This window comes from Cimex lectularius, unplaced genomic scaffold (assembly GCF_000648675.2).
Source record: "Cimex lectularius strain Harlan isolate CLEC.00 unplaced genomic scaffold, Clec_2.1 scaffold20, whole genome shotgun sequence".
Taxonomy (NCBI): Eukaryota; Metazoa; Arthropoda; class Insecta; order Hemiptera; family Cimicidae; genus Cimex; species Cimex lectularius.
In genome coordinates, this window is record NW_019392641.1 from 2,998,841 (window position 1) to 3,025,036 (window position 26,196).

A 26,196-nucleotide genomic window follows, 5' to 3' on the forward strand; every position below is an offset into this window, starting at 1 on the left:
TCTGAAGATGGCAAAATGCCTAAACGCGTCTGGCAGACAAAAACAGTAATAACGGTCTGACAAGAATGATCTGTAATCATCAATCTATACATTTTCATGCTATTGAATTTCCGCATTTATAAAAAATTGAAGGATAGAATGTTTTTAAATTTATTTATAATTTAAGAACTTTAAATTTAAAAAACGTGTTAAACAGACGTATAGGCATTATTTGGCAGAACCCCAGTTCCAGTACCCAAAACAATATGCAATAAAGGAAATTAAGAATAAATTACCAAAATATTTACGGCTATTATTCTGTTTTAAGATCTCGTAACGGGATTTGCTGACGCTGACTTTATTTACACACTTAAACAAACTTAAGACTTCAAACGCTCTCCGAAGTTAGAACGTTTCCAGTTGTGGCTGCATGACGGGTTAGAACTTTAAATAACTCTCACTTTGTTGAAAATCATTAACCGGCACAGGCGTAAAATACCTAGTTTCGATTGGCGGCCGGAAAATGACGCTGAAACAGGCCAAATAATTTATAACCCGGACTTTTCTATTAACTCGACCCGGCTGCGGGCGCCTATTAAAGAAAAGATGCCCATGAGATGGATGGTGAATTAGAATGGCCCATTAACCATCTCCTCTGGGAAGAATACTTTGGGTTTATGGAAAAATATTGGGCAACCGAGTTTGAGTAAAAATTAACACCACCCATCGCCTCGGTAACTCATTCTCAACTAATTAACGAATCGGAAAAAAAGTTCACTATTGATTTGTACTACATGTACAGTCCTGATACAGTGGACGAAGAATAAGTACGATCGACATGTTCACGATAACATTTGCGTTTCTAGGGTAAAAAAGTTAATAACAGTCTTATTTTTTATGTGTGGTGATTAGTGACCGTCAATCGATATTTATTTAGAAATCGTGAGATGCGGTCTGGTGTGATGTATGTTTCAGAAAAACATTTTCTTTATCGTGCCAACGTTTCGATCTTTATTGAGATCATCTTCAAGGCAAAATCCTACAGCACTCGCTACCCACCATTTTGAACACCAACACAATTTCGACTTCAAAAATCCAAAAGTATTACACACAGAACAAAACAAACATAAACGTAATTTCTAAGAAATGGTTTATATCAACAGAGATAAACACAGCATCAATTACAGAACAGATACTTGTAAACTCAGTCGCAGCTACGGCAATATCATTAATCAAATTCAATACAGATAACATACCTATATCATCACATTACATTCCACACATCAAATATTTTTCACATAGTCTAATTTTCCAACAATTTAGCTTTCCTTTTCCTATTTTATCCTTTTCTATATAATCTGAAAGGATAATCTGGCCGAACCGTTACCAACACATTTTTTCCTTTCATTGGCTCTTTTCACCTCAAAGAAGCCGACGCCTTATAGAAAAATGTCTTTTCCATATCGACATCCTTCCCCACCCCTTCAAAATCTAACGTATATAAACACAAAATAGCAAAATCTCACTGCCACTCTCGACACGACACGCAAGAATGGCACAATTACACAGAAGACAAACACTTTGAGTGAGTAGAAATACTTTGATTAAATATATAAGAAAATATATTTTGCATTGTATAAATTCACTTTTCCACATCCAAAATGTAATTGTTATATGTAAACAATGTTTGTATATCCCAGGCCCTGAAGATGATCTCAATAAAGATCGAAACGTTGGCACGATAAAGAAAATGTTTTTCTGAAACCTACATCACACCAGATCGCATCTCACGATTTCTAAATAAATACTTATTTTTTATGGTACATATACTTTCTTTCTGTTTCAACATCATATGTATTTTTGAAAATATTGATCAATTTTTGTTTACATTAAAAAATTATTCGTGTGCAGTTTATTGCTAAGTAGTATGATTTGCTCCGAACACGTTTTCATCCTCGTTTGATTCACTACGGGCCATGACAGACCAATGCATTGGCCACCATGATGGGCACCATGCCACGCTGGCCATGGGCTTTTAGGACAGCATGGCCTCAGCTCATATTTGCTTACTTTTCCTGTGCCGCGTTGTAGTTAATCGCTGCTACAGCTTTGTGCTTGACTAGATAATTGCTATTTAAAGGTCATTCACGTAAACCTGGTTGGAAACAACAACAAATGGCCGACCAATGTTGGCCCAGTTGGTGGACACGTCCCTATCTATCGTGCACGTTGGCTTGATTTGATGTGTTAGTGCGATCGCTCCCAAAGCCGATATTATCCAACACCATTTCCAACCTTGATCAATATGGTTCACTAAAGGCCGTTCCCGCTTCTCTACACAGCGGTCCATCACCGTTTGGACCATTGTGAAAAGGAGCATTACAAATGACATACGCGATTGATCAATGTTTTGGCCTCGTTAGGACTGATACCCGGAACTTGTGGTTCTTTGTGCTCATCGTCGTCTGCTTTTTTTTTTTTTTTTTTTTTTTTAATTAAATTAAATTAATTTATTAAAACTGGTCTTATTAGACCAACTATTAATTTTACAATAATATTATAGAATAAATAAATGTTTACATTCTTAGAAACCCATTGGTACAATAAGATTTACATTTCACTATTCACTTTTAACTACACGAGTTCATATGGCTTTGTTCTTTTTCTGACCATGTTTCGATTATGTAAGATTTGGTCTCTTCCACATTCTCGTGCTGGCTGAGGCGAGCCTGGTGTTTGGCAGCAAATCATTGTATTTCCGCCGTGACTTCAGGGATCTTAAGATCCCTATGTAAGTCCTTATTCCTTATGTACCAAGGTGCATTGACCATGTTACGTAAGATTTTATTTTGGAGTGTTTGTATGATTTTGATATTGCTGTGTTTGGTACAACCCCATAGTTGAATACCATATGTCCACATAGGCTTTATGACTTGTTTATATAATAATATTTTATTTTGTATAGCAAGATTGGAGCCACGTCCTATCAACCAGTATAGTTGTCTATACCTTAAACCTATTTCTGTCCTTTTTTTCTTCACGTGTTCTTTCCATCTCAGCTTAGCATCTAAGGTCATTCCCAGATATTTAGCTGTATTGCTGTATGGTATAGCAGTTCCATCGCTATGTCGTCTGTTTATTTAAAATTTCATCGTCGCTAAGCTTTCCAGTAACTGCAAAGTCATCATCGAAATTAACTAAGTCAGAGATTTTTTTCGTTTTACGTTATAAGCGTGCCATGGGAGCTTTGAATTTCATTTTCCAGGTCCGGTATATCCTCCTTTAGGAAAGCAAAAATTCTGATGTATTTTTTTTTTAATCAGTTGTTACTTTTTTCCATGCTCGGTCGGCAATATGAACTGAAGCTATGTAGTTTATCTTGAGTCAGTGGCATCCGGGGGTAACAACACAACATACTGAAAACATCCACCACTGAGTAATAGATCCTTGTGGTCTACGTACCATGTTGCTCGGTCCAACCTTATCGAGAAACGACTAAAATTGTACTCATACATTTAATCCAGATTTCAATGTTAAAATACGAATTATAAGATGTTTTGTCGACCTTGAAGGCGGAAAAGAATACGTTACACAAAGAGAACTGGAATGCAATCGTTTTGTAGAATTCATCGAGATTTCAAGTGAGCAGCACATACTTATGGTATATCTGGATACAAAATATCGAGCTTTTACTATAATTACGACAAACCGCAAAGATTGTTACAAAATTATTTAATTTTTATAATCGAACTTTCAGCCTGAGGTTGTTTCTCAAAAAAATAAACATTAGTCGGCCCTTTTGTACATTGAGTTTTCCTTGTCTGTGCACAGTCTTTGGTCTAAAAAGAAAAGTTGCGAAACAAAAACCCAGTCAAATACCGCTCAAGAACAAGGCTTAAATCTTGTTCTGACGGCTTTGGACGACAAAGACGACTTTCACTATCCGAATTTAAACAACGGCTGACAACAGTTCAGACGTTGAATTCAAAACAATTTTCGTCGTACGTTTAATTTTTTGATAATTTAAAAAGTAAATAAACATCAACGTGGAAATTAAGATAACGTAGAAGTAAAAAATGAGGATGTTCAATTGTTGTTCACTGTTTATGCTGTAAGCAACTGTGTTGTTCATGCAACAATATAATTCTGCTTATAAGTATTAAAAAACCTTATCTGGCAAACATATTTTTTTTAAATAGGATTAACTTTCACAAGCATCGATAATTTTTCTAATACTAACCTGTACCATTATACACGGAGGACCACAGGTTTTATTCGAGAAGGGGAAAAGATAATTTTAAAAAATGTATAAAAAATTATAATAAAATGCAATTTTACAGTAAAAAATAAAATAAATAGAAACCCGTACCAAGCATTTCTTTTGGTGAGCAGAAAAGGGAAGGAGGAGACTAGGTTATATGTAGGAAATTCCTACTTTCAGCGGTTTCGACATCTTGCTGCGTGAAAATTCGTCTTCTCAAAGAACTCTAAACAAAAGCGGATGTTTAAAGCGGTTTTAAAAAATAATGAGCGTTCAATAAAAAACAGGCATTAGTGTCCTCGAACTGAGTGAGACTGGGTTAAGATTAATATGACGAGGGAGTGGTTGGGCAGATTATCCCTCGGTCTGTGTTTATAGACAAATCGAATTAATAGAAATAAAGTATTTTCTTTCCGGGCTATAAAATCTAACGAAGCTATTGAAAACAGTTATAAGCTTGTCCAATTTTTAATACTAGTTTCCCCAGGATGAAAAATAATTGCCATCGTTTCCATTGATGTTACCCTAATAGAGGCTAATATTTAAAATTATAAAGTTGTGTTTCTAAACCAAACTTTCTGAAATTGACCGCAAAATCGCAAAATCTAATACTGTTTTTCATTATATATTAAAAATAAAAAATTTTTTTTTTTTTGGGGGGGGGGTTAAAATTCCTCTTACATGGAAACCTTTTTTTAGTGATACTAGGTTGAAAAATATTAGACATGTTGAGTGTTCTTGTCAACGTGCTGCAGAAGAACAAATATATATGAATAAGGTAATTTAATTATTTATATATGGCTTTCTGCCTTTGGTGTGCAAATCTAAAATATTTGATTTATACGTGTGTGTGTCGTTTTTAGTGACCGTTAGCCAATGATTATTTTCTTTATCATACCAACGTTTCGATCTTTAGTGAGATCATATTCAGGGCTCAAAATGTTTGTTTTCCGTGTAGAGAGTCATTCTTGTGTGTCGGGTTCATTTTGGGCACTCTCAACACGACACACAAGAATGGCACAATTACGCAGAAAACAATCTCTTTGAGCCCTGAAGATGATCTCAATAAAGATCGAAACTTTGGCACGATAAAGAAAATGTTTTTCTAAAACCTACGTCACACCAGACCACACCTGTCTATCTCCAAATAATCTTTTATTTATACGTAGGATATGAAATTCATATATAAGATCATATTAGGTAAGTTACAATTAATTTAGGTTTTTAGTTGAGATAAAAAAGTCAATGGCACGAGCGGGATTCGAACCCACGATCTTCGGCTTGATACGCCGCTGCTCTACCACTTGAGCCATCGTGACTTCGATCCACTCGGACACCAACTATCCATCTCAACCGCACCTTTTCAATTTTCCCTCCTTTTCCGAGTGGATCGAGGTCACGATAGCTCAAGTGGTAGAGCAGCGGCGTATAAAGCCGAAGATCGTGGGTTCGAATCCCGCTCGTGCCATTGACTTTTTATCTCAACTAAAAACCTTAATTAATTGTAATATATTCATTGGTCAAGCGGACCACGAAATTAGTGAATTTAATATTAGATAAGATTGAATATACCGAAACTTACAAAAAGAAAAGGACGCTTTCAGTGAAGTTGGCGAAAGAATATTGCTTTTTAAAAGCACGATTTGGGTTTCTTGTTAATCTCCCTAACAAAAATTGATTTTGGCTAGATTACCCGCGGATTTTTTTTCCCATGTCCGCTTGTCTACTTAAAACATTACATGGTTATTACATGGTTTGGAAAGCGAAAATTCATTTGTTTCATCCTATCTCAACAAAGTTTAGATTTTATGTTGTTATAAGTAAGAAAAAAAGATGATATCATTAAATACACCCTCATATTTTATTTTATATTTCCAATTATAATTTATTTACAGAGGCAGGGGTTATGCCATTACGTGCACCTTATGGGATGCTAAACATCTTTAAAGTTCCCTGTTGATCGGTGCAGTCGTTTCAAAGTCATCACATTTTTATGATTCCGAGGGGGAAAAATCTAAGACAAATTTATTTAAAAGACAAACGATTGTAAAAAAAATTGAGTTATTTTTTAAGTTTGAAACATTCGTATTCAGGGGATTTTTAGCATATAGAAAACTAATGTCACATTTGTTTTTGTTGTTACCACTAAAAAATGAAAATACATGAACTTGAAATACGTGAACAACAAAGACAAAAACCTATATTTAATAAAAAAAATATTTTTTTTTTCAGCTCTCACGGCTCATAGACAAGGACGTATGAACACATGTCTAATATTTTTCAACCTGTTATCAACAAAAAAGTTTCATTAAAATCCGTGATCCCAGGTCCGTCTACTTTTTAGTTAATGATGGTATGTCAGTTAACACCCTCTTTTTAAAATTTGCATTTACGATTGGCATATTTTTACGTTTCATCCTGTGTGAATGCCTGGAATAATTTCGTACTTTTTATGACTTTATCGCGTGATTTTTTTTTCTAAAGCGCTATTAATTGCTGATTACGCGGCTTATTACTTTTACCCAGATATCGAATGTTTACCTTTTTTTGTGATGGGAATATTCAAGATTAGTTTGCAATACATTGCTTGTAGTTTATTTTTGTGAAAATTGACATCCAATATACACAAACCGAAAAATATTTTTAAACTTCATGAAAAAACATACGATTCGGAAGAAATCTTGTAGCAAAAGATTGTGTTTTCATTTGTCGGAAATCTTATTTAGAAAATAGTTACAATTTATCCTTTTACTTAATTTGTGTAAGAAAGAAAAAAACATTTGTTTCAAAGACGAAAAATAGTCAAGCAAAAGAATGGGTTTTTCATTTATAGAAAATTTTATTTGGTAAAACTATACAATTTGTCCTTTTGCTTAATTAGTCTAAGATTTAGCAAAAAGCATTTATTTCAAAAACCAAAAATAGTTTAGCCAAAGAAGGTGTTTTTCATTTATAGGAAATTTTATTTAGAAAATAGTTACAATTTATCATTTTACTTAATTTGTGTAAGAAAGAAAAAAACATGTATTTCAAGAACGCAAAATAGTCTAGCAAAAGAATGGGTTTTTCATTTATAGAAAATTTTATTTGGAAAAGAATTTTCTATAAAAAGGAAAAGAATTGGAAATTTTGTCCTTTTTCTTAATTAGCCTAAGATTTAGAGAGAAAAAAAAACAATATTTTTTTCACAAACCAAAAAATAGTCTACTTAGAATCCTCTTGTCTTATTATCTTTATTAGAAATAGCTATCAAAATCGTTTTTAAACATATTTGTAATAAAAGAATTGTACTAGATCAATTAAAACATATCAAACATGCTTCTGACAGTGGATGACAGTCAATTTATTTAATTGACTTTATTTAATTTAATTGAGTCAATTTAAATACGTTCATTTGCACATTTCTCACGTCTTTCACGTTAATGAACCACACATGAACTATTCTATATTGTTAAATCTGAACGGAATAGAAGAAAACGAAACCGTCTTCTTCACCAAATAAAAATGTATTATTTTATTTCTTCGCGCCGTCAACGAGATCGTAGAGAAAACTTGATTTGGTCAACCAATTGGATTTACACTCACCTTCTCGGAATACAGAAATGGGCAGCAATTCTTCTTTCCCCCCTCAAACATAACAAACGAAACCTAAAAATTACATACTATCTATGAATGTGTTGAGAAAAAAGTATCTCTTACTTCAGTTGTAAAATAAAAATATTATTTTTTTAATACAAAATACATAATGCCAAAATATATTTCCATAGAAACTTCTAACAAGTAAATTTTTTAGCAGTACATTCTCTACTTAGATACTACTAGTTTATGTACGGAGTTGATTTTGAAATTTTTGACTTTTCTTAATTTAAAGTACAATGACATTCAATTCGGTAACATGTAATAATGAGATATACACGATTAATGACAACAGTGGAAAAAATACCCATATCTGGTACTCCAATGATGCTGAAATGTCTGTTTAATTAATACACTATCACTTCGTAGTCAATCTCGCGACCATCGTTACAGTGGGAGAAGAGGGGTTCGGGGGTTATTAGACGGAATGCGAGGTTTCTGCTGTGCTGGTTTACGATGGTTGGGAGGGTTTTGTGAAACTTGAGAGGATTTCGTCATGGATTTAAATCAGTATTGTGCAATTTCGTTTAATAGGTACAATTGAGCATCAAGGATTTTTCGTAAGGTTACAGGTTGTGCAGTTTGGATGCGGCAGATGGTTGAACCCCACAATTCCACTCCGTAAGTCCATAACGATTTAACTATGGTGTTGTAATATTTTTGAGAGGTAAATCAGAACGTTTGTCAAGAAGTGTCATAACTTGTTGACTTCATACTTGAATTTGTTGTATGAGGATTCCACGAAATCGTATTGCGATGTACAGTCCGAGCTACCATACCTTTATCCGCAGTTGGAAGGGGATTATTATTTAATGATTTCAATTAATTATTCTTGTTATCTAAGGTCTTCGTTGAGATTAAAAAGCTAGTGTCCCGAGCGTGATTCGAACCCACTGATTTCGGCTCAATACGCCGGTGCTCTAACCACTTGAGCAATCGGAAGTTCGATCCATTTGGATACCAACTCTTCATCTCAACCTACAATCTTTTAAATTTACCCTCTGTTTTGGCCATATTTATATACATTTAAGTTGGCTAGAGGGGAGATCATTGTACGGAGAGTGGACGTAATAAGGGTAGATTTGTCCGTGTTAAATTTTATTCTTTTCTTTTCTCACAAAGTTGTGGATCGATGTGATGTATAGTGGTATAGTGTGAGCGCCAGGACGCTGCCCTGACCAACCTCGATATTGATATAGATTTATTCTGAGAAGGAATTTACTTGATTAATTTAAAATATACATATTTCTTTTGTATGTTTTAGTAATCCAATTTTTGTTTTAGATATCTGGATTATTTGCCTTTATTATATTATAAGAAATATGACATTTAATGTATAAATATAATATGGCTTATGGGCCGACAAACAGCTGAGATCATCACCGGCCCCTCCATATTTTCCTTCTATTTTGGTTTTTCACGCGTATTTTGTTTTAAACTGTGGCCAATACTAATTACAAAGTTTTGTTAATTATATAATAATCATCCAACTTTATAAAAATGAATAGCGGTGAATCGATGACCTTTCGAAAGCAAATTTTAATAGCAAATACATTGTTTAAATTATAATTGATGATTCATGAAACAAAAATGTTTCTTTTTTATTTACTTATTGAAATATTAATTTTATTAAGGTTTTTAGTTGAGATAAAAAAGTCACTGTCATCAATCGGTGCAAGTAAGCGTTGAAATTTCCGTGACCTGTCATTATTTGTGTGTTCCAGTAATCTGGTTGAAACCACTTTGCTTTTGCTCGGTCTTCAATACTGGGTAGAAACTCGTGGGTTAGCCTTCCCTTGGTGCTTCTGTCCCATCTTTCCTGCCACAAGTTGTCTATCCAAACTGTAAGGATCTCCCGGAACTGCTTTCTAGGTGCAGTTCGTAGCCTTTCCCTATCTGACCCATCCAAATTTACCATTGTTGGCTCCTTTCCATCTCTTAGCTGCCGGATTGCAATTCTACTGTGGAGGACAATGTCTATTGGTGCAGCGGAAGCAAGGACTTGGAGGGCGTGAGTAGGGGCTTCCTATAAGCTTTAGTCGTTCGCAGGAGCACTATTCTTTGACTCTGCTCGAGGATGCTTCTACTCCTGCTTTGCAATTTTGTTCCCCAAGCTGCTCCTCCGTACGTGGCAATGGGCAGGTATACGCTTTTGTAAGTGATAGAGAGCGCCCTTGGACTCAGCCCCCATTTTGATTTCGCGATCGAGCTTAGTTTCGAGAAGACGCATCTCGTCACTTCTCTGATCTTGATGGCATGGTGTGTAGGACTTAGCCTTTCTCCCAAAACTAGGTACTTTAAATGGAGCCAACAAATTTTTATGCTGGATATGTAATGCAGTGCTACTGGATTCGAACCCTGGACCTTTACCTTACAGTGATGAGCCCCGTGTGACTCCTAAACCGTTACCGGCAAACCAACTAGAAACTGTTGGTTCTTCATATGTCTTTATTCATTTTTGGCCGTGAAGAATCTTCATATAAATTGTTTTCCAATTCTATTTTAATTTATACATTTAATACTTGAAACAAATATATATGTTATACAATAGTTGGTACTATTAACCAAAGTAATTGTTTTAATTGATTCATTATTTTTTATGCAAATTATGCATTGATTTTCAAGTTGTTTGCTACCTTAATAATTTATTTATTTTTAATTGAAAATGTTTGATAATAAGTAATTTAAAAACAACCGATCTGATCCAAACTCATTCATTTTATTCTTTACTCACCAGACTGAATCTAAAACAACTATACGAAATCGTTTCTAAAGAGTATCAATTCTTTGCTATTTTGCTTTAATACATTATTACAAAAATAAATAAATAAATAAAACGTTAACAACTGAAATTCACATGTGTAACGGCTTGGACAGGAGTTCCCCGATGATGTCTGGTGACCGTACGTGGGGACCAAAGCAAACAGGCGTAAAGACCAAACTGGTAACAAATATTTATCCAGTGTCCTTTCTTACCCGAGATCTTTTCCTCTTCGTTAAATTTCCACTTTAGCTAAGCACCGTAATGAATTAGCTAGACACATATTCGGATTTTATAGATCCACACATCACATCCACAACAAAAATTTTTTTTTGTAGAATTTGGAAAAAGGAAATACTTTACACCTATAAAATATATATGGAGGACAAAAACAGATTTATTTGCCTGTAAAAGGAGCCGATAGAGTTGTCTCAAATAAATTTTATGTGACTGTTTTTAGTTGTTCTATATTTTACTATCTTCCGAGTAATTTTATTAAGCATTCTTCGCGAAACTTTTGAACGATGAACTCTCAACGCGGTTTTTGACGGGTTTCTAACAAATGTGAAATTATCTTTGAACGAATTTCCAACAACCGTGAATATTCGAAATCTCACGTTGTTAGGTGGCGAGGGAGGACATTCCAGCCTTGCTCTCTCTCTCTCTCTCTCTCTCTCTCTCTCTCTCTCTCTCTCTCTCTCTCTCTCTCTCTCTCTCTCTCTCTCTCTCTCTCTCTCTCTCACTCTCTCACTCTCTCGTTTTATTTCTCTTATAAAATAAGGGAATGAAGGAAGTAATTTCCATGTTTGATGTCATAACAACAGATTCCAGATTCTGGACAATGAAATCCGTACTTTCTCGTTCTACGACATCTTTTATCAGCTCACAATAATTCAACCGCCTAAATGCAGGTATTTAAAAAAGTCCATGCTAGTAACGGCCATTGAAACATCAGTCAAAAACCGAAAAACACGTTTTCCATATTGCCGCTCAATATGGAGTACTAAATTTTCATTTTTCAACTTTTTGCAGTACATTACAACTACCTTCAAATACGTAACACATGTAACAAGCGAAAAGGAAAAAGGGGAAAAATATATATATATATATATATAATGTTGTGGGATTTAGGAGAGGACAAAATCACCATATTCCTAAAAATGTTAATTTTTTTACAAAATTCGTTTTACATATTATGCTTACATTGCTTACATACAAAACCTACCTAAAAGTGAATCGATTTTATAAATCCTTTATTTACGTTCGTTCACTTTTTGTTATTAACTCTTTATAATAATGTTCGTACTTCATGTCGTTCTCAAACGCTGCCTCCTCGATATGGACACGCGGACACTACTTCGTGATGCAAGGTTTCTGATGTGCCGATTTACGTTGGTTTGGAGGGTTTTGTGAAATTTTCGGTAGGGAAACGTATATCATCTTGAACGAAATGAAAATTTAATTCGGTATGTGTAGTTAGGTTTGATACATAAAATGGAGCATATAGTATTTTTAGGATTAAGGATTGGGCAGATTGAGTTCAGTAGATGTTGGAATGTTTGGCTGAACCCCATATTTCCAGTCCGTAAGTCAATACCGGCTCAATATGGTGTTGTAAAGGAGCCTTTATTTTTGAGAGATATATCAGAACGTGCACGTGCCTGTATCGTGTCATAACCTCTTGATGTTCCGTGTGGGTTCCCCATCAGGCGTTTGTAGATGTACAGTCCGAGGTACCTCACTTTGTCCGCAGTTGGGAGGGGAATATACTTAAGTAGACTGGAGGGAAGATCTTTTTACGTAGAGAGGAGTAATGTGGGTGAATTCGTCTGTTTTAAAATTTTATTATTTTCTTTTTACACCAAGACTCTCGTAGATTTTTAATTCTTTAAAATAAAATATTGTTAGTCCAAATCGCTCCATCGTCAGGTATCTTTCAGCCAGTTGTTCGATCCCAAGTTGGTATCACTTTTTGGAACTCGCATTTCGAATAGCCAGGGATTGTATTAGACATTAGACGTCTGGAAAAAATCAGAACCGAGCTGATAAAATCCATTTTATCCAGGAGTTATCAAAGTGGGCAGAAAGTCACCCAGTGATGCCATAGAATTTGCAGGAATAAAAAACGGCGTTGTTGGAGAAGTATGAAAATATTCCTCAGCACTAAATTCAAAAACTCATAGATTGCAAACATCGAATGCAAGCGGTGTCCAACGCAACAGGAGGAAATATTTCATACTGAATTGAATATTGTTTCGATAGCAACATTTTTGGTTAAATTGTTTTACTCAGTTTAATTTTTTTATTTAGCTATATCTTATATTTTTTCTTTAAAAATATCCTGTAAACAACAAAGATTAAAAAAAAGATTATTATTGTTAGATCGTGAGATGCGGTCTGGTGTGACGTAGGTTTTAGAAAAACATTTTCTTTATCGAGCCAACGTTTCGATCTTTATTGAGATCATCTACGGGCCTGGGATTTATAAATATTGTTTCAATTTTACAAATACATGTAGCATGTGAAAAAATGAATTTATATAATGCAAGAAATTTTAGATTAAAAAAATAAAATAAAATACAAAATAAATAAATCAATCAATAAAATGAATTTATACAATAAACAGCAATATCTCACTGGCACTCTCAACACGACACGCAAGGATGGCACAATTACGCAGAAAACAAACACTCTGAGTGAATTTGATTGAATATAAAATTTTCTAACATTGTATAAATTCTTTTTTTTAATCTAAAATTTTTTAGCATTGTATAAATTCATTTTATTTATTTTTTATTTTATTCTTTTTTAAATCTAAAATTTCTAGCATTGTATAAATTCATTTTTTCACATCCTCCTTGTATTTGTAAAATTTAAACAATCTTTATAAATCCCAGGCCTGAAGATGATCTTAATAAAGATCGAAACGTTGGCACTATAAAGAAAATGTTTTTCTAAAACCTACGTCACACCGACCGCATCTCACGATAGCCGAATAATCATAAAAAAAGAGTTTTTTAAAATCCGACATGCCTTTCAAAATTTGATCTGAATTTTGTGTGAAAAAAAGGTTGCTTTCCTGTAATTCCACGCCTTATTAAAAATGTCTCAATTTTACGTGAAAAACAAAGCTATTAAAAAAATACTTTTCAATTACCAACAAAAATGAATTAATAAATAAAATTTAAAAAAAGTTCAGTAGTAAAAGGTGGAAAAAATGCAATAAGCATCAGTCGGCTTAAAACCAACGACAGTTGTTGACAAGGAAATTCATTTTTTTAAGTAATTTAGAAATAAATTTTTTTAAATGGTTTTGTAAAATATATAAAATTCAGAGAGTGAGACTTTTTAAGAACATTTTGAGGCTTTTTAAAAAAAAAAATGTTTTTCTAAAACCTACCTCACATTAGACCGCATCACACGACCTCCAAATAATCATCAAGTAACGGTCACTAAACACCACACATTATAAAGATTGCAAGTTTTTACTTAAAAATATGGGGGTGGCCACTTTTTTGCTTCTCAGTGTAAATTAGCTCTCCTTAGTGGGAATTTCGGTACTCTTGGAAAAAATCCAAATTTTAAAGGAAACGAATGAAGCATTATTTAGGAGAAAGGGGGTTTTAGAGAGAGAGAGAGAGAGAGAGAGAGAGAGAGAGAGAGAGAGAGAGAGAGAGAGAGAGAGAGAGAGAGAAAGTGTTACCGGCAACCATTCAAATTGAAGAATTTATCGTCCATGAAATATGTACGTTTGATAAAAGTCCTTTTTTTCATACATCTGACTATACTTTAAGATATTTCTAATAAAATATAAATTTAATCATTTCATATTCTTAATAAAAAACAAATTAAATTTTTTTTTAAACGTATCATTCGTTGATTAAACAGGCCGGATGTAGAAAGGTTGTTTTTGCTATTGCACTGTACCAGAGCAACAACAAAAAAAACCATGATTCAGTTTATTTGCAGAAAGGTACCTCATTGCCAAGTGTAGGCGTTCATCGAGTAATTATCCCGTTGGTTCATTAACTCCTCACACTAGTGATCAAACCCCTTTCTCTCCGAGGCTGAGTTTCCCAGTGCCTTCAACCAATTTCCACAGCGATTAGGACCGGCAACGTGTTCAATTCGGAGTTTTCAGAGTTGATGTTAGACAAATCAAATTCATTAAACCTGGTTTGTCATACGAAAGCTGCAAGTATTTAAAAAACATTATCAACCTGATTAATCTTTATTGTTGATTATCACATTGTTTTGTAATTAAACATTCAATATTTTAATTATTCTTTAAATTAAAAACATAAATATTTGTTTATACTTAGTATTTAAAAATATTAAAATTGCTCAGCATTTAATATTCTTTTAAACAAGGGTCTTTATTAAAAATGATGATTTCCGTTTTTTTAAACAGTCAACATACAAAAAGATGGGGAACCTGTGAGAACAATTTGAGAATAAATTGTGTGGTTAAATTTCTTCAGCTCGGAGGGGCCATGAGCCTGTAGTTATCCAGTGAACAAGGCTTGAACAATATTTTGTTATTTACATTACATCTCATTTGTTCTTGTACTTTGGTTAAAATGCTCTCTCTCTCTCTCTCTCTCTCTCTCTCTCTCTCTCTCTCTCTCTCTCCTTCTCTCTCTCCCCTCCCTCCCTCTCTAAACCGAACTGGAAAAAAATTAAGGAATCAGAATTTTAAATTAAACAAGTGAAGGATTCTTTGGAGAGGAAAGAGGAGGGAGCGTGTTAGAGAGGAAGCGAAATGAGAGGAAGGAGGCGATAGAAATAGTAAAAGGTAGTGCGAGTGGAAGAGAAACAATAAGTTAATGACTGAGAGAGAGGAGGATAGAGATAGTAATTGAATGTTGGTGAGTGTGAGAGAGTGAGAGGGTAAGTAATAAACAGTGAGCGAGTGAATGTATGAAGGAGCGAGAAAGTAGGTGAAAGAGTGAGAAAGAAAGAGAGGAAGATGGATATTGATTGGTGGTTGATTGTTGTATTAGCGAGGAAGCGGACTTCTTCACGGTATCTGGTGCAAATGGTGACGTCCTCCAACTGCGGAAACAGTCGGGGGAAATTATTTAGAAAGAAAAGTAGTTCCTCATCCTTTCATCCCGTCGGCTGCGTGCTGTCGGGTTCGGTATCTGTCCTCGGGGCTTTGTCCTCCCGCTCTTAGCGAGTACACATACTCTTATCAATGAGACATGGGACACGAAAAAACGCAGTTTATCATGTGAGAAATCCCTAGTAAGTTTCATACGTACCAAAAAGGATCATCTTTAGGAGAGATACACAGAATTTAACCGACAACGAATTTTCACGTCAAATTATTTTGAATTACTTGGTTAGAAGGAATGAAATAAGTCAAACCACAATTCTCAGCTTAATATAACAAATATATCGGAGTTATTATGAATACGGATTTGATTTCAATTGGTAGAAACAGTACGAGAGAGTTTTTCAAAGTATTAAACACACATCGTTATCGGGCACGTTAAAGTGTTCGAATTGTTCTTCAGTGAAAAACCAACTTGGGCTGTACATTGTCAAATGTTCATTTTAGGGTCCGTTTGTTCCTTTTATTTGGCACAAAATTGTAATGACTGTTTACATATTAAATGTTGCATGTCAACCGGCGATTGGATGAAGCAGAAATTCACAAAATAGCAGTTGCTCATATGATGTGAATAAATGTTTTTTAAAAATACGTATCATGGGGAGAGGAGTTGTTATACACCACAAATGTACTTGTAATGATGGCTTCAAAAAGATAACTTATAGAAAGAAGCTGAGTACCCATCCAACAAACTGATTTTATTAACTAACTTTTCAAATTCTCCGAGACGAGTAAATTTTTTTTAACCTAATGTTTAGAAGCCCGAACAGGTTAATAACAACTTTAAAACTTTAAATACAGGGGATAAGTTATACAGGACTCTCTGAGTAAGCCGAACTTATTTTATTGGAATATTGCAAGGAGTGTTCGGATTGTTGGCATATATATCCTACTTCTCTCTCTCTCTCTCTCTCTCTCTCTCTCTCTCTCTCTCTCTCTCTCTCTCTCCCTTCCTCCCACTCTAAACCGAACTGGAAAACAATTAAGATGCCAGAATTTTAAATGAAACAAATGAAGGATCTTTGGGAGAGGGATGAGGAGGGAGAATATACTTGAACTACTATAATATGAATATACTTCATTGTCAAACTTAATTCAGATCATGAACTTTGTAGCGTAATTACTTATTCATATATTAATAAATATATAAATATATTATTTTTTTATATGTACTATTTAGTGACCTTAATTAATGATTATTTAGAGATCGGGAGATGCGGTCTGGTGTGACGTAGGTTTTTGAAAAACATTTTCTTTACCGTGCTAACGTTTCGATCTTTATTAAAATCATCTTCAGAGCTTGGGATTTATAAACATTGTTTAAATTGTACAAATACATGTAAGATGTGAAAATGAATTTAAATGACGTAAAAATGATGTACACTTTTCACATCTTACATGTATTTGTATAAATAATGTTTATAAATCCCAGGCCCTGAAGATGGTCTCAATAAAGGTCGAAACGTTGACACGATAATGAAAAGGTTTTTCTAAACCCACATCATACCAGACCGCATGTTACGATCTCTAAATAATAATTATTTTTTATATAATATGTAAGTTATATGATTTTTGTGTAATTGAATTTTTCCTGTTCGGTTTCCTTTCACAAAGAATATCTATGTACAAGGCAAAAAAAAAATAGTTAAATTGTTAGTCGGGTGATGTTTCTGGTATTCTGGTTTTTTAGTACATATTATATTGCATATTTGAGGTTTTTACGTTATTCTTTTTTAATGCTATTTTAGAAATTGCTGAGATTTAGAAGTTTTGAAATATTATTAATCCTCTGTTTTATATTTATTTATTTTATTAGCATTATTTAATATATTTTTATTTCTCTTTGCTTTCTGAATCCCAATTCCCTGATATTGGTCACAAAATAAAATATGACCATTTTGATTTTTCAGGGTTTTTTTAACCATAAATTTTGATGTTTCTACCTATGTACATATATTTTTAAATAAGCTACTTAATAAAATTTATTTTGATAAATGTAATTCCTCCTGGGTCGAAACCATTCCATTTGAATGTCCTATTCATATGTATTAGACTCTGCCTCTCCCACGTTTCTTTCTCACCTTCTGAAAAATGCTGAGCTGTGGGATTGCAAATTTTTATTAAACCTTAGTTTATCGATAAAGTGTCACGATAATTTTAATGACTTTTACTGCAGTTGATGTTAAGGAACCCAAGGACTGCAATCCGCGATTTTTGATTACCTTTGAATGCTGTTTGTACCTTTTATTTATGAAATAAAGAAAAATGTTCGTGGTAAAAAGTAATATTTAAGAGGTGACTCATGAGATAAGCTCTTGGGGTGACTATTATGTTGCAAGTTTCAAGAGCTTCACATTAGTCTTGTTCCATTCTAATTACCAGCAATTAATTTCCTCCGGTATGTGTGTATTTGTTAATAGGAAAAAGGTAGGATTTGTCCGCGGGCGGCAGGGGGGCGGGTAGTATTGAACACGGGGGGCGGGGGAGGGTAACCTAGCGACCTCTCCCGTGACGTCACGGACACCGGTTACCTCGGCGACGCCTCAGCATATGTGTCATCGGATCACCAGTTGCACTTGCATAAATTAATGTCAGATGTCAAATGTTATGTGTGCAATGTCCGCAGGTCGGAGGCTCGACGTCCATCCGGTCTCGCTCGTCGCGTTTCGCTTTTGTCTTAAGTTCAGCTAAACGGTTTTCAGCCATTCTCCTTTTCTTATCTTATTTACAACTTGTAGCTGGGGATGGATTTTTTGTGATTTGTTATTTTCATTACCAGTTTTGAATTTGTGTGTCATTTTGGCCAGCCTTCGGTTAAAATTTTATATTTGATTTGTAAGGTTTTATTACCACCTACTACCTACTAATATTGAAACAACCTACCTACTCATACCGAACCGGTGTAGGGCCAATTATTGGGTCCGTCTTCACTCGTGGGTTTGTTGAATAAATTACTCAAACGCGTCTAGGCATTGCGCCATCTTCAGTAAGGAATTAAAGTTTTAAACAAGCCCATCAAAAAAGAGTATGTTTCCCCTTTTTTTCTTTTTTAATAGATGTGAACCAAAAATTCAATAAACTCTGGCTTGTCTCAAAGGTAAGAACAGCCAAAACTTATCAAATCCTGCATGATGGATGTAAATTCCCGAACGTCCAAGTAAATGTTAATAAATAATTTTTACTTTATTACTTTAAAAAACTAACATAGAAATGTCTGATATTAACCCACAAATTTGAATAAGACGGATTAGCCTTAATAATGCTATTTTTTAAATAAAAATAAATAACTTTATAATTACAACAGTGTTTACATTTACTCAAACGACCACAGAATGTCATAACATGCTAAACCATTATCTGTACTAAATCAAGATCTTTAAGTACAGCCTATTATAAAAAACTCGTATTTTTTAAGTGCAGTGATTATTTTCTACATGAATTATTCTAGCCAGTGAGATGAAGATCATTTAATAAAAATTCTTGTAAAATGCTAATTTAGTTTATTTTGAATTACTCTTATATTTTTATAACTGATTACTATAGAATTATTAATGAGTTGATCATAAATGTAATAAAATAATTAAAGTCATAGCCTTGGCATTTGTTGATGTCAATCAGCCACCCCGGCAATAAATCAATTTGGTTTTGTAAGACCTGAATGATATTTTTCTCATTTTTTATTAACACTGTAGTTTATAAATTGTTTAATATTAATGAATTATTGAAATATCAATAATGACCTGATGTCCCAAGACTTGTGATCAATTTGTTTTGTGCTTACAAGGCTTCCTATATCAGTAAAGATCTTACTGGCAAACCACCCCACCCCGTTGTAAATAACGTATTTTCTTTCTCCTTTAAAAAAAGAACTTAAAAGAATTTCCTCTTTACTTTGCGTTTCTAGAATTGTTTCGTCACTTCTAATTTTTGTATGCAATAATTCCCTAGTTGCGTGGTCCGTTTGACCAATTAATATCATACAATTAATTAAGGTTGTTAGTTGAAATAAAAAAGTCAATGGCACGAGCGGAATTCAAACCCACGATCTTCGGCTTGATACGCCACTGCTCTACCACTTGAAGTTAGGAAGTTGGTGTCCGAGAGGATCGAGGTCACGATAGCTCAAGTGGTAGAGCAGCGGCGTATCAAGCCAAAGATCGTGGGGTTTTTTTAAATTTTTTCTTTTTTTTACGAGGGTTCGCAACAGCAGAGGTCATATAAACCCTCAGGGTGCCGGTGTTTTTGAAAAAAAGCCCATTTGTAAGTATGTCGGGTTCGAATGCAGGGCCGCTCGATTCGAACCCGGGACCTTTACCTTACAGTGATGAGCGCCGTGTCAAAGACTAAACCTTGCGGCCACCAACGCCCCCGAAAGATCGTGGGTTCGAATCCCGCTCGTGCCATTGACTTTTTTATTTCAACTAACAACCTTAATTAATTGTATGATATTAATTGGTCAAGCGGACCACGCAACTAGGGAATTATTTAAATACGTTTATGCAGGTTTGGCTTGATTTCCCCAGAAGTTCTTCTTCTGATATTTGGCGACCAATAGTTTATAATCAAGTCTAAAAATGTTGCCTAACCTGTAAACCTGTAATACTATTGGTTATGTATTTGTGTTTTCATGGGAAGACTTTCATTGTAACGTACCGTCTGAATTTTTCTTTTGTTCAAAATTGTCCCTAAGCTGTTATTAGTTTTTTAATTAGGACGTTACAGTTATTCGCTGAGTTGGTCTATCAGACACGTTTCTGTCTATCAAAATCAATAATTTTAAATAAACTAATACCATATTGTCGACAAAAGAACACCTGCACATTTAACACTACAAATTAGAGACGTTTTTGTGGTGTTTTTAATTGTATTCAATTTTACCATTTAGTCTTTAAATTTCACGAGACTCCATTACGTATTTATCCAAAATCCGACAGTAGAAAAATTATTACCAAATGAGGTGGTATAGCCAGTAATCGTAACATTAGCATTAAAAAGATTAAAAACAGTAAAATATTTTTTGTACAACAATTATCTGATTTAGCAAAAGTTAAGCAACAAAAATCGTCCATGTTTACGACAATTGATTACATAAGAAGTCTTAATAGTGTATTGGCTTGGTACTCTTGAGGAGGAACTAAAAATCATACGGCATTGTAAACATGGACCAAACTTTACCGTATAAACAGGTACCTGAGGCTACACAGCTTAAAGGGTCCGAACACAAAATATATACGATGGAGAACTATAATTAGTTGACTTTGCCTTCGACATTAAATACATACAGAGATGGACTTACTTCGTAGTGAACGCCTATCGTGTTACCGGCCCAAAGTATAAGATTAATGACAGCGAAAATTCCAATCCAGACGCCAACAAACTCATTATGAAATTACTCGTCGAGTTTTTAAACTTAAGTATAGACATAATATAAAATGAACTCGATAATAAACGAAAAAATAAATTTAAAAAATTATAAAATGAAAATTTTAAGTCCGCGATCTTTTTTAACACAAAAATAATATAAACGTAGAAGAACGGCTACAAAATAATAAGCAAATACACCCACAAAAACAATACGACCTAAAAGTTATCTCAATATTTAAGGAAATCATTCCTATATTATTTTATTTAATATTCCATAGTCAAACCATATGATTTTTGATTTTTAGACACGTTTATGGCTGATTTAACTGGGTTTTAACTTTATTCTTTCCCATTTAGGAAAGAATCCATCTCGGTGGGACCTCTTAATTTTAGGGGACCGCGGTAGCCGAGTGGTTGGCGTGGGAGACTCTCGGCTCATAGACGCCGCGGTCGTGGGTTCGATTCCCACCGCCACATCTGGTCCTTTTTTCACGATACCCCCCCCCCAAATATGAACACACATACAAGAATTCGTCACCATGGTTAATATGCATAGATCATAAGGCAAAAAAAAATCCAAAGGAAAGTTAATGAACTTGCTAAGTTTGTGTTTGTTTTCCTGCTAATTTGCTAATTGTCAATTATGTCATCATAAATAACTCACCCATACCATGAGCTAAGAATGTTAGAATGAATCTGGATTTCATACATAATTTTAGTTACCGCACTGAACATAATACTGAAAAGCTTGGACCGTCTTAAGGAATCTTTACTTGGTCTTTAATAAGCATCCATTTATGGACGGTATTAAAATTATGTACTATACATTCCTCCATTAATGCAACGGTGCTTTCATTTGGGGAAATATGCATAAATCAAATTGTGTTAAGCTCCAGCCTCCAGGTAGGTCAAAATGCTGCTTTAAAAATTATCGGCAGGTTAATGTGTGCCTCCCAATGTACCTGGTTTAGCCAATTGCGGTGATAAATATGTGTAAATTTATAGGCTTAATAAATAAATAATAAAATCCTGTGTTATGTCTGTGTTTATTATGTTTAAGGCTTTATATAGTATACTATGTACTTGATATCTTATTGTCTTACATCTTTCTTTTTTTATATATATATTTTCTTAATAATAATAAATATATTTTCTTTTTTCTATTTATTTATTGAACTACTGTATATGCTTCTAATGTTGTGTTCTATAGCATTGTTGTTCTGTGTAATGCCTCGGTTTTTTTTTATACATTTTCCCCTAGCCTGGTTTATGTTTGATGTATTATTTTAAAGATTTATGTTTGATGTATTTTTTTAAACAAAATATTTCTTATATTTAATGTGGACTGGGTGACAAATTTGCAATGCCTTCGGGCTTAGAGCAATTACATAACTACAAAGATTACATAATTTATTAGTCATTTCTTTTAACGTGAAATTTTATTAATAAATCAATAAAATTAACGAAATAATTACAAAAAAGCGTGTATCCGGCATGTAGAGATAGGTGGTTCGATGTGTCCTATCTAATTGAAGGGTGCAACTCCTTGGCTCTATATAGAGAGCGTGTAGGAATACCACATCGTTATGAGAATCGGCTTGAGCATGGCAGCGAATGTCTGGATCCCCTGTTCCGATGTTTGGACGTAACAGGGTTGTTTTATTCTGCATAGTACTGATAGTTTTGTGTACCGGGCGTATGTTGAGAGTGAATTTATTGGCGTGAATGTGTAATTTAGGAGGGTTTATGGCGGAATGTTGAGGACTCCATCGACCCTCAATTATGTTAGTTGTATAAAGGGTTATAGAGGAATATCGAATACTCCAACACCGTAATTAAGTAAATGGTATTTAAACAAGAAATAATATACGTTTTTAAGAATGGATGAGAGTGGGAATGAATTTGGATCTAGGAACTGCAAATTGACCTAGCTGTTGACAGCACCCGAAGCCGAACCTCGGCCCCACCCCGACATGAGTGATTCTCCAAGCTGACGGGTAATTTATTGTAAATGACAAAATCTGGAATTGCCGGTGGATTGCTAGGACTGATAGTTAAATTCAAAAATGAAATTTAAAATCAAATACCAATGTAGTTGTCTCTAATTTTCTACCTGTCTGTTTTCGAGGGGTAGAATTTCACTTTGAATGATTTAAAATGATAGTTGATAAAAACATTGGTCAAACCTAGACATTATATCTATAATAATTATACGATTAGAATTAGAGAGAAAAGATCGAGGTTCGTCGGGGTCCACAAAGGTTAACTGATGACGCGGTGACTCATCTCTGTAATGGTCTCGTATTCGAATTCGGACCCACTGGATTAACCTTTACCTTACAGTAACACCCCCAGTGATACCCAACATATATAAGAAATGGGATTTTTTCATTAACACAGGCACCATGGGGGATTGAATGACATTTCTGTTGCGAACACCCATTTTTTAAAAAATCGTATTTTCGTTAGTATAATCGAATTCAAAGGAATGGTCGATTGTATCATATGTTTGAAATAAAATTGAACAAAATTTTATTTCAAAATTTCCTTTATTTTAGTTTTTATTATTACTTGAGGCTTATGTGAGAATTCGCATTAGGTTCGCCAAAGATGTGCTAAATAAGTAATCCGATGAATTCCTTATTATTCATTTGACTGAAAATATTTGAATAATGCAGATTGTAAACGAAAGAGAGCACCGTGATCTTTTCCTCGGATTATCCACCTGCGTTCATGGATGGGGCTTGATTCACTGCTCGTATGTGCTCAGTGTCACCACTTACCATTCAGTCATTTATGCGGCATCTTACTACCAAAGATTTTGCTACAACTTCAAGTATTCCAGCTCCATCAACTTTCTGATTCAAACGTTTTACCACCTCTTCGCTTTAATCATTGATTTGTTGACTTGGAATAATTACGCAAGAGACGCCCCTCTGAACGGTGAACGAATAAGGTCTTTCGTTCGGGCAAGTGTGGCAATACCACTGGGTTGGAGCCATATCGTTGTACACTGGACTATTCATTTTACAGGCAAAGATGCAACTCACGAAGGACAAATTGTGGCTTTCCCACATTGGCTGGTGCATTTAATACATACTATCGTTCCGATTATCCTTCTCGCCGACATCATTGTATGCAAAGGTGATGCCGCCAACGGTATCGCAGCCGCAATTATCTCGTTCAGTTACTGCATATTCTACATGGTTTGGTTGCAGATCATCTATTACATGACGAATCACTGGGCGGTCCATTTTCTAAAAAAACTCACCGTAATGATGAAATTTTCGGTGTGTGTAACATTCGCGGTTATCGTGTTTTTGTTCTTAATTCTTGGAAACGCTCTCATCGAACTGTTCTGGAACGACGACAGTTATTATTACAAATTATATAGACGTGTTTGGCTACGCGAAGCAATTTCTATTAAAGATAATCCAGACTCCGTATCTCACGACAATACTGTTGATCTTACGATCAGTATGAAGAGTAATAATGCTAACAGTAAAGCATTTGTCGTCAAATAAAATTTCTAAACTCATAATGTTCCTTTGTTTATAAATTTTTTGTTAATATTAAAAACGATGTATTGTTCAGATCAAAGCGAGTTTGTTCAATTGACTAACTCACACTGTCAATTTATACGGTAACTTTTCGTCCACATTGTATGACAATCTATGTTTTCGATACCGTGAGCTCTAGTTCTCAAGTCGAGAATCCTTACAATTAAAATTTGTCAACTCTTTTCGAGGAGTTGGAAGTATGTCTGTGTTCGATCTTAAGTCTACAGAAACATCTTACCTTATTAGTCCATACTTTTCTTATTATCCAGCATTTTTTATCCAATGCCCATGAGATGGAATCGGATGTGAATTTTAGTACTAATTTGTTGTTAAAATTTAGATTGAACTAAGTAAATTTTATTTCAAAAAAATATCTATACTTGAATGGGGACAGAATTTTCAGTTATTCAGTTGAAGGTATTGTTTAACCACGTGATTTTTTAAAATCATTTACAAGCATACCCAGATTTATAAATGTTTTTTCATTTCTTTTTGTAAGTAATAAAAAGGCTACCTACTGGTTATATTCCGCCTTAACATAAGCTCATATATTTTATGATAGGGTTGTTGAGCAGCTCTGGAAACGGACAGGGAGAGAGCCCCGATGGCTCAACGCACCCCCCTCACCCGAATTCCCCTTTTCACCCAAAATTATAGCGCCTGTAGTTCATACCTAATTGCGGAGATCATTTCAGGGGTGTGCATACCAATGCCAACGACCTCACCACTCCAAATCTGGGGTGTCTGTAAAGAACCGTGGCTCCCTGAAGGGTGCGCGCCCGCCAGGGCCAAGAAGATCAATCCACCCCATACTCAGCTGGCTAGAGTAATCTAGATTTTCAGCAATAATTTAGTGGCCCGGAAGGCAAATATTTGACGAATTGTCCTCAAGAATCTCGAACAATTGACTGCCGGTATTATCTTTTAGTCTCATATTTAGCTCACTCTTTGATTACATTCATTACACCAATACTGTACATGTTTCACAAAGAAGAGATGAGTCAACCTACAATGCCCTATTCTTAGACAAATCAAGACTGTTTCTTCCTGTTTTTTTCGCCCGACAAGAAGATTTGCGCGCAAAACTCGGCTTTATTTCTATTAGTTTGTTCCTACTTATTCACATGCTTTCTTTCATTGCTGCCAAGTTTTTTTCTTATTTGGGCAACTATGCGGTATGTGAGGTAAAGTTTAAATGGACGTTTTCATCGATGGCACGTTAAGTGGTAGTTTAGTGGGCGTGTGCCGGTACCCGGATAAACAAGACACATTTCTGGATTTTGAACTGTATTATGAACAGTTAAGTGGGTAGAAGACTAATTTGCAAGTATTTGTGTATGCCAACTGTTGTGAACGTTTTCTAGATTGGAGAATAATAGGATTCAGGTATTCTTTTAGCTAAAAGAAATATCGCACGTTTTATTTAACAAATACATAGTTAATTTTTTGTTGAGTTTTTGACAATAGCTATTACTTAAATTTTACAAGTTCAAAATGATGACCCAAAAATCATCAATAA

General features: G+C 34.5%; 1 protein-coding gene, 1 long non-coding RNA gene and 1 other non-coding gene across 3 annotated transcripts in view; 2 read left to right on the forward strand and 1 right to left on the reverse strand.

The window, feature by feature from the left end:
* LOC112128016 overlaps positions 1–26,196 on the forward strand; it is a 91,649-nt gene that overhangs the window by 46,895 nt on the left and 18,558 nt on the right. The gene's annotated exons all lie outside the window — the stretch shown is intronic.
* Trnay-aua lies at positions 5,636–5,708 on the forward strand. The gene has a single exon. It is a non-coding gene; the product is annotated as a tRNA-Tyr (tRNA).
* Positions 7,624–25,096, reverse strand: LOC106661486. The gene is made up of 3 exons (XR_002910822.1): positions 24,916–25,096; positions 14,615–14,829; positions 7,624–7,888 (listed from the first exon to the last, which is right to left on the reverse strand). It is a non-coding gene; the product is annotated as an uncharacterized LOC106661486 (long non-coding RNA).